Genomic DNA, 9,509 nt, shown 5'->3' with positions numbered 1-9,509 from the left:
TTCAGTTATTGGAGTCGATGCGTGTACTTGAGCGGGGAGGAGATGGTGTCTTGCGGGTCCAGCGACGTAGACCTGCTCCTCGGGGAGCGTAGCAGGGACCTGAGCTGGAGATTGATATGCGTTACCTAGCTCAGCGCATTGACCATATTGACAAGGGCATTTAGAACCTTGGTGAGTATGCTGCACACGTGGAGAGACAACAGCAGTGGTATGGGGATGCGTTGACCGTATTCTTTGCCCACCAGGGGTTTCAGTACTCGGTTCCTTTCCCTCCACCATTCCAGTCACGACATGATGGAGTCGGTACTCCTGGGACACAACAACATGATGACGGGGATGATGAGTGACTTAGTTATCCTTTTTATTTTTGTGTTATTTTTAGTTTATTTTTTTGTTGCTTAGTATTAGTATTTTTATTTGTTATGTAATTAAATTTAATTTAGGGTGTTTTACTTTTGTTTTGCATGTTGATGCTCTTTGGTTGTTTAGATCTATGCAGAATTTCGCCCTTAGAAAGCTGGCAGTAAGTTCAGTAGCTAGGTCCGACTGATGCTAGAGAGAGCCGTGTGAGAGTTTGAAGATTATAGTCAAGACCCACAATTTGTCATAAGTGTGGGGTGCATATTGATTTCGTGAGAGATTATTTAGAAGATTGGCATTTTTACTATATTTTGACTCTTATGATATGGGTGAGCTGTTCACACACCATAGAGTTTTATTTCGACGCGAGGAAGAAGTATCATCCCAGCTGCCACGACATGGTTGACACTTTCCTATATTGTGGGGGAGTTTTCATCGTGAGAAGAGGATGTCATTCTTGACGAGACGACGTGGTCGACATTATCCCAAGTCATGGTTACGATACATTGCATTTGTTTGCAATCTTTTGCACCACATTTTCGAAGTCGGTAGTCTTGATTTTATCGGCAATTCAGAAACAGCAGTTCTAGTTTTCAGTCTTTCAGCAATATTTGAAGCAACTTGTAGCAGACCCATTCGAGCTCGCCACAACTCCCCCAGGGGAGTCTGTTCCTTTTTCTTCCTTTTTATGTGCTTAATTAGTTTTATGCATAAAATAAGGACATTGTATGAAATAAGTGTGGGGTAGGGGGTCGGTAAAAGTAAATTAAAAAAATGTAATAGCTTGGAAATTGCTAGATTTAGGGAAATTTAAAAATTTATAAACTTGAAATAATAGTTTAATTTAGAAAAATCTAGTGATAATTTTTTTTTTGCTAATATGGTATGAGATGATCCGATGCGAATTCAAATGTTTAGTTGAGCCAATATACGTTATAGTGCATTTATGGCCTCCCTTATTTTAGTGAAATCATGGAACAAAAACACAACCTCGCTTTGTTTGAGGGATGCAATATGTTTAGCATCGTGTACCAGAAATGTATCTAGGAAAATTATTATCGTTAACCCATAAAGGTTGAAGTTGAGCGCCCCTGCTTAGGCATGTAGGTTTTGAGTGAAAAAAGTGAGGTACGTGTAAAAAAAAAGAAAAGAGAGAGAGAGAGAGAGAGAGAGAGAGAGAGAGAGAGAGAGAGAGAGAATTGCAACAAAAGTTTGAATAATTTTGGAGCAAGTAAAGTGAAGATCAAAAGATCAAAATTCCAAGAGTTCAAAAATTGAAGATACCAGAAATCAAATAAAACAAGGTGGTGAATTCAAAGAAATCAAAGATCAAATTATCAAGAAAGTGAAGAATTCAAAAAAGCTCCATAGTGGTATCATAAAATGAGTATTGTTCGAAAGAAGTGGGCGAGTGTTTATGAAGATTGTGAGTATTTAAACTATGGGGGGGGTACTTTAGGAAAATTTTAGACACAAATGCATGCGTTGCGGTCTTGACATAATGGCTGAGTTTTCAATGGATTGTTTAGTACAATATTGGTAAAATAAAAGTAAATTTGCTTGGGGGCAAGTAATGGCTAAGTGTAAGGTATTTTGATATATGTATTTTTATATATATTTTTATACATTATATCTTAATATTTTGGCCTTTATTAATCTCTTTTAGAACTAAAAAGTACTTATAATGCTTTGAATTATGATTTGCAGCTATTCATTGTCGATAGAGCACAAAAGAAAAGACTGAAGCGGAAATCAGGCTTAGAGGCTAAAAGAAAGGAAAAATGTTGGAGTAGCCGTTTAGGCCCCACGTAATGGACATGTACGCCAAGCGTAATAGCCAAATACGAGTTACGCCCAGCGTAAGCTATATGTACACCCCGCGTAACGGCTGGCATCCGGATAACCTCATCGCGTATTAATCCTCACTACGCCCAGCGTAATCCGACTTATGCCTAGCGTACGTAAGTCAGTTACAAGCGTTATAAAAGGCGATTATCAGCTAACCAGAATGGGGGATTCGACTTCTAACCTAATTTAGTCGATAATTAACTTCTATTAAGCCGTTTTGAGGGTATAGAAGGCAGCCGGAAAGGTCGTTAACCTAACGGGAGCGGAGATCGGAAGGATTGGAGAGAGGATACATGTCGATAATCATATGGGTTGTTAACGTGACCATGTTTAGCATTCCACTGTGTTACTATTATGTATTTAGTTTCTGATTTGGGTGTAAAAACCTTTTACTTTGTGTTTATGATTGAATGAATCCTTGATTATTAGACTAATTGCTATATTGAATTGTTTATTTATGTTTAATTTATCTTGCCAAACTTGTTAAAAGATCCTTACGTGTTAATGATAATTATTTGCTGTTAATTAGTAAGTAAATTGAGTTGTATGAACATCTGCTTGATTGCTTGTCTCTTATAATCTTGATGACTATCATGATTATAAGTCTAGGAATAACGAATGTGAAACTAGGATTAACTTGGGAATAAGTAAGTTAATGTATGAGCCTTGTTTGATGACCATCAACAAGAGGTTAATTGAACGACCAATTTGATTAACTATATTTACAAGTCTTGCTTGATACGAACTGAACACTAGGAAGCATGTCAGTTTAATCAACTGATCACTATTTGAAGTGACTTGTTTGCTAAAGGATTAGTTATAGTGAACATGAATCTAGTCATTTTAGGAATCGGTGAACATGAATAAATGAATTTGTGTATGCAATTGTCTATGTTTTTAAGGTGTAATTTATCTAAACCAAAGTACCTGAAGAGATTTGCTTTCCTGTTAGTTTATCAAGAGTTGTTAATTAATTATTCGTGTGAGATTCAATAACCCTTTCTTTATTCCTTTCGTGTGTCCTGTAACCTATAATCAAATATTTTAAATTAATTCACCACCGTTCCCTGTGATCGACACCCGACTTACCTAAGCTATACTGTAATCTGACTAGGTACACTGTCTATAAGTGCATAGTTAGTCTTAGTTTGTTAAGTTATAAATGTTAAAATTAGTGGGTACTTTCGTGCACATCATGACTTAATGGGTGTCCAAACACATTAGAAACTCATGATTAAACCCCATTTTAGTAATCGGAGAATTTTTAGTTTCGACCATATCGGGTTACGACAACTTTATCGGGTGCGACCAAAAGCCTCGTCTAACGTCAGTATCGGGTACAATTCCCTCGTGTCTCAAACTTGAACCATATATAAAGTTCAAATGACTTCATTTTCAAGCATTTGCACCCTCTCTCACTACTCTCTCTCTCTCTCTACAAGTCAATCCTTGCTCCAAAATCGTTCAATTCAAGCCCCAAATCGGTAAGGTAACTATCCTAACTCATAGATTAACATCCTTAGCCTTCGAATTCGTGTTCAAACTATGAAATAGGACCATCAACATGTGTTTACAGCCGTAGAATAGTTTTGGGCCGCAAACACACATAAAAGGGGTTTTTGAGCCCCAAACCCTCCCAAATCACTCTTAGAGCTTGGAAATGACTTAAGGACTTATTGGAATGGACTTGGAACATCATGAACTCATCATTTAGGGGTAAATATGATTTTACAGCCCAAGAACTCATCATTTAGGTGTTAAGATGCCCCTTAAACACCTCCTAAGCCTTGGATTAAAGTCTAGAAGCAACCACAATCAAGTTAGGGGCCTTAAACTTGATAAAAACCACTCCCTTAGGAGTTAACGGCCTTAATCCTCCCAAGGAAAGGTTCTTGGGCCGTAAACTCCTATATCTTAGTCAAATGATGCCCTAAATTCATTCCATGGCTTGTATAATGACTTAGAATAACATGTGATTAATCTAGGGCCAGCAAAACATGAAAGGAAAGAGTACTTATGAGCTTATGGCCATAAACTCCTAGTTCATAGCTGTAAACTCCATTAAATGGTCCCTTTGGTGGTTTAATCCTTCCCTATACCCTAGATTTGATGCTAGCTAATTTCCCCAAGTGTTATATGGCCATTTAGCAACCAAGAACCCATCACCCATGAGTTTACGGCCGTAAACTCATGGGGAAATGGTCTTAGGGCCGAAAACTCCCTTAGGAGTTTACTCTTGAAGAGCAAACCCCTTATCTATGCCCTATACGCCCGTAGATGCCACCCGGGTCACTCCGAACACTTGATTTGAAGTGTTTTCACGTCTTGGAGTGTATATTCATATCTAATTAGTGATTCAAAGTCTAATTAGATACAATTGTGTATCATTTCATATTACATAGGAACCTCACGCGTTATCAAGCCCCGAACTGACACTTAGCATCCAAACCGACACGCTTCTTGTCTGGTGAGTTCATATCCCTACCCTTTTTCAGTGTTTTTCAATGTTTTCAGGGGGAGAGTACAAGAAAAAGTACAAGAAATTCTTGTACTCAAAACTTTTTATTTCATGTGCTATGTTCATATTTTCATATGCTTTTAACACTGGAAATCGAATCGGACAACCGTTTAACTTGCATAATTAATTACCATACTGTTTGTGAAACTATTTATAAAATGTTATATTTTATACTTCACAAATGATTTTCATGTTATTTCCGTTAAAAGCATTAACCTTAGAATATTGATACGTCCTTGGTAACACTCCCCCGAGATACGAGAGTGAAGGACACATCTTGGATAACACTCCCCTGGATACGAGAGTGAAGGACTGATAGACAGGGTTCTCCGTATTTCTACTTTTGAAATTCATTAATCTTAACTATTGGAGTCATGTCCTTGGCAACACTCCCCCTAGTTACGAGAGTGTAGGACTAACCCTGTAACCAGAATCTCCTGGAGGGAGAACGTGACTTAAGTGTATAGATCTATACGGGATTGACTATCCCACACCTGGCTGCTAGCTACAGCCGAACTGAAAGGTTCAAGGGTGACAGAAGTCATGAAACGATAGGAGCCCCGTTCCGGGCCTTATCTAGTCTTTAGTATGGTTATAGAACTCACAATCTAGATTATGAAAACTTTTCAACTTACTTATTAGTTTTATATACGTGTTAAAACTAATGTACTTCACAAGGATAACTAGGTTTTCAGAATACATCTCTTACATATCATTTCAGATTGGAAACTAACTTTTAGGAAACTATGGGATTTTCCTGGGATAACATCTATTCATAACCAGACTTGTGTAACAAATAGATAACTAAACTTTACATATAAGAAAATATGGGATTTTCTTGGATTCGTAACTTTTTCAGGAAACCAAAAGGAAACTTGTTCATTTTCAGAAAACAAACCGCTTATGAACTCACCAGGTTTATGCGGATTTTCAAACTGCTTGTTTTCTCAGGTCCACATTGGACAGGTACCCGCAATCGTTTTGCAAAAGACGGAGCCCTTAGAAGACATGTCTTTACTTTTGTTCATATATACATATGTATAACACTTGTAACACTTTACTTTCAAACAAATGTAAATTTTCATATGTAATGTAATGGTTGTTTACTTTGCTTACTATGTACATTGGTTGTGATACTTAACATGAAGTCACCTCCGCTCCGGAACAATTCCGCCTTCGGTTTCAGGGTGTGACATCAGGTTTGAAGACACTCAACATAATAGAAGGAAGAGCAGCTTGTGCCATAAATCCCAAATCAAGAAACCCTTCATAGTCATTAGTCTCATATTGATCACCAACATTTGAGATAGGTTGATCATTTATTGCATCATCGTAAGGGATGTTGCTTTCTTGGTCAGCCACAATGATTGCCTTTTCAACCCTTCCTGATTCAGAAATTTTAGGTTGAGATTGAGTTCATGTGATGTCACACCCCGAAAACCAAAGGCGGAAACATTTCCGGGGTTGACTTGACGTTGAGTATCAAATCCAATGCACACAGTAAAACAGTAAACACAAAACATTACATTACATAATATTGTTTACATCTGTTTGAAAGAAAATTATACAAGTGTTATATACATATATCATATGAACAAAAGCAAAGACGAGTCTTTGGAACACTCTGTCTTCTCCAAAAGATGGTGGTGTACCTGTCTAACGCAGACCTAAGAATACAAGCAGTTTGAAAATCAGCATAAAGCTGGTGAGTTCATAAGCGGTTTAGTTTTGAAAAGAACGAGTTTCCTTTGCTTTCTGAAAAAGTTGCTGTTCAAGAAAATCCCATATTTTCTTATGAAAACAATTTAATTATCTTTTGTTACAAATTCGAAAAACGGTTTGTTATGTCATTCTAGGAAAATCCCATATTTTCCTAATAGTTTAGTTATTCGTTTGTTACTTTATTCGTATATGAGTGGTTATGCTACACAAGGAAAATCCCATATTTTCCTATATGATGTGTTGTCTATTCGTTTCTAATTTCGTTACTAGTTGTTATGTTACTTCAGGAAAATCCCATATTTTCCTATGTGTTGAGGTTGGTTCTTAAATTTGATTTCGAAGTACTAATGATTACCATACTTGCAGTATTAGTTAAGTATTCTAAACTCTTAGCTATCCTACATTCTATTGTCTATCATCTACTAACTTAGTTGTATTTTCGAATATTTGGATTCACCAGAAACGTACATTATAGTATTTTCGATTATTCGGATGATTCCCAAAAGAGTACATTAGTTGTATTTTCGTATCTCTTGTGACATTCTAAGGCGGATGTATTCGAAACTCAGTAGAGGTCCAGAGGCGTACTTTCATATTAAATTCGAAACTCTGGTGACATTCAAGGCGTACACTAACTGTATATATTCGAAGTCTTGGTGTCATCCAAAGACGTTGTTTCGCATTCGTAGTCCTATTTCTATTCGTATTCGTATTCGTTCTATCCTATTAGTTATATTCGTATTCGCATTCGTATTCGTACTAAATTCGTATTCGTATTTGTACCATCCTGTTGGTTATATTCGTATTCGTATTCATATTCGTACTATACTATTGGTTATATTCGTATTCGTATTCGTTTAGTATTAATCTTAGGTACGATTAGTATGATTTCTTTTACAAAAAGTAATATAGATCAAAACACTTTTTAAAGAAATCTGACTTTAGTCTAACAGTTTACCCTGCAATTCGAACCATTAGTTATCGCGATTTTCGATATTAGAAACATACATGAAATAAAACATTTGAACTGAAAATACGTTTAAGTACAAGATTTCCTTGTACTTTTGCTTGTATTCCCCCTGAAAACGTTTGAAAAACATTTGAAAAAGGATAGGGGTATGAACTCACCGGTTGAGAAACGCGTCAGTTTGGATCCTAAACGTCAGTTCTGGGTTCGCGAACGCACAAGATTCCTTGGTGATTAGAAGCCTTAAATTTGAGGTTTTGACCCTTAAACTTGGATTTAGGAGAGAGGTTAGAGAGAGAGTAGAGAGAGGAAGCAAAAGCTTCAAATGAGAGCTTGAACACGTTTAAATAGGTCCCAAAACTTGGACACGGTGGAATTCTACCCGATACTGGCATTAAACGGGGCTTTTGGTCGCACCCGATTAAGTTTTCGTAATTCGGCGGGGACGTTTCTAAAATTTCTGAAATAAACATTTTGGGCTAATTTCATGAGTTCCTAAGGGATTTGGACACTCATTAGTATTAAAATAAACATATAAGTTTAAATAATTTAGTCCAAAACGAAATCGGAACGAATCGATAAACGACAAATTTTACGGGCGGAACGGGTCTCAGCAATGGAAAACTTTGGGTTGTTACATGTGATCACCCCTATTTGCTAATCAGGGCTTTTTTTTTACTATTCTCCCCCTTTTTAACAGCATCAGATTGGGGAGAAGATCCATGAGGTGGTGAAGGATTGCGAGGAGGAGGATAACAGGGTGGAGGAGGTGGTGTATGAGGATTTGATGATGGTGGTGGAGGTGGAAGAGGATTATCATCTTAAAGAATTTGATAGAGTGTTATTAATAACCATATAATCATCACCGACCAAGGTCATAATGCATTTCATATCAATCACATCATTTTCTACTCTAGTTAGTCTTTCTCCTAAATACCAAGTTAACTGCTCCAGTAGAGAGAGTCAGAGAGTACATTAGTTTGAAATTTAGATCTAGAGTGTCTCTGATAGAAAAAACACTCTAAAAAGGCGTTGGCATATGAGGAATAGGTTCAGCTTGATGAAAGGGAGATATTGAACTTAGAGAAGTCACATCCTGGATCAGTGGATAAGTAGGTTCCACTAGAGGTGGGTTTGATCCACGTTGTACAACATCATCTGTATAGGGAGTGCATGAAGAAATAGTTGAGAATCTAATATTCTTGTTCAACCTTGGAGGAGAGTTCAGTCCCTGAACAGATTCTTCTTTATTAGTGGCAAGCACATCTTCTTCATCATGAGTGTCTTCGTCTTCATCATCCTTATCATTCTCATCTTCAAAATCAAAGGATTCAACAGTGTAGGGATTTGCAATCCAATTTTCCATTCTCTAAGTAATATGCTTTTCCCCATCAATAGTAGCAGTGTTGATGATCTTTTCGGACAAGGTAGGAAATGGAATGATTATCCCTTGATCATCAATATATCCTTCATCACAAGCCAAAATTAGACCAAGCCATTGAGAATAACGGAGATACGTTGGCTTCTTGTTCTCAGTGATACAATGTGACATCCCCTAATTTCTCGGCTAGAAAAGACCGATTTAATTGATGCTTTTCAAAATAAAATCAGAGAAATCTTTTTAAAAGATGTAGTGGAATTTGTTCCCAAAACAAAACATGATAAAAGTTTATCAAAACCTTCTTTAAGAAATGTATAGTTTCATTTCATATAAAAACCTCGAGATGTCATGTTCCGATACAGATCAAAAGCATAAACAAGACATTATAAGCTTTTCAACAGTTATTTACAACTATTGGCCTATAATCCAAAAATCCCTCATCGTCCTCTGACTATGCTCGGGGTCCACTACATGTAACATAAAAAGTTGAGTGGATCAGGCTTGGGAGCCTGGTGAGCATATAGGGTTTTCAACCCACAATAATAATAAACTTACTAAGTTCATCAATCAACAATAACCCTGATTACCCGTTCCCGTTATCCTCACTCTACGTCCCTAAACACTTATCACAAGGGACCTAGCCTAAAGAATATCATTGGGATGGAAACTACTGCTAAGGGGTTTCCTCATCCATACATGTCCTAAAGGCAACC

This window comes from Lactuca serriola, chromosome 4 (genome assembly GCF_051521515.1).
Source record: "Lactuca serriola cultivar US96UC23 chromosome 4, Lser_US96UC23_V15, whole genome shotgun sequence".
NCBI classification, from domain to species: domain Eukaryota; kingdom Viridiplantae; phylum Streptophyta; class Magnoliopsida; order Asterales; family Asteraceae; genus Lactuca; species Lactuca serriola.
The sequence above is the reverse complement of the archived record's forward strand: the minus strand, read 5'-3'. Positions refer to the sequence as shown.